The sequence below is a fragment of the Vombatus ursinus genome, unplaced genomic scaffold, assembly GCF_900497805.2.
Source record: "Vombatus ursinus unplaced genomic scaffold, bare-nosed wombat genome assembly UNPS02014959.1, whole genome shotgun sequence".
NCBI lineage: Eukaryota > Metazoa > Chordata > Mammalia > Diprotodontia > Vombatidae > Vombatus > Vombatus ursinus.
This window is the reverse complement of record NW_020954737.1, coordinates 7065641-7066415: the sequence shown is the minus strand read 5'-3', so window position 1 is coordinate 7066415 and position 775 is coordinate 7065641.

Genomic DNA, 775 nt, shown 5'->3' with positions numbered 1-775 from the left:
GGGAACACTGGCCTAGATGGTTACCAGTAATGCAACTCCCAGCTCTGACATCCAATCCACTCCAGTGCCTTCCAGGATCAAACAGAAAATTCTCTGTTTGGCTTTTAGAAGGGTCCTCCATAATCTGGTCCCTTCTTATTCTTTTCCCTCCCCCGTGTAATCTGTGATCCAGGAACCCTGGCCTCCTCTCTGGGCTCTGGGCATTTTCTCTGGCTCTCCCTTCTCCCTCCTGGTTTCCTTCAGATCTCTCCCCAAATCCCACCTTCTACAACAAGCCTTTTCCGACCCCCTTCATGCTAGCGCCATCCCTCTGCGGATCGTGAATAGCTTGTTTGTACATAGTTGTTTGCATGGATCTCCCTGACCTTAGACCAGTAGGTCCTGGAGAGCAGGGACCGGCTTTCATCTTTCATCGTTTCCCCCGTTTTACACAAACGAGGGGCTTGGGTAATAAATGCTCACCCCGGACTTCTGGTCGGCTCACCAACCCCGCCAGTCCCTGCCCCGCCCTTGGCCGGCCTCCTTCCCCCTCCCCTCCCTTGGCCTGCCTCCTCCTCCCCCTCTTCCATCTCCAGCCCCCGCCCTCCTTTGGCCGGCCTCCTCCTCCTCCCCCCTCCCTTCCCTTGGCCGGCCTCCTCCTCCCCCTCCCCTCTCCAGCCCCCGCCCTCCCTTGGCCGGCCTCCTTCCCCCTCCCCTCCCTTGGCCTGCCTCCTCCTCCCCCTCTTCCATCTCCAGCCCCCGCCTTCCCTTGGCCGGCCTCCTCCTCCCCCCTCCC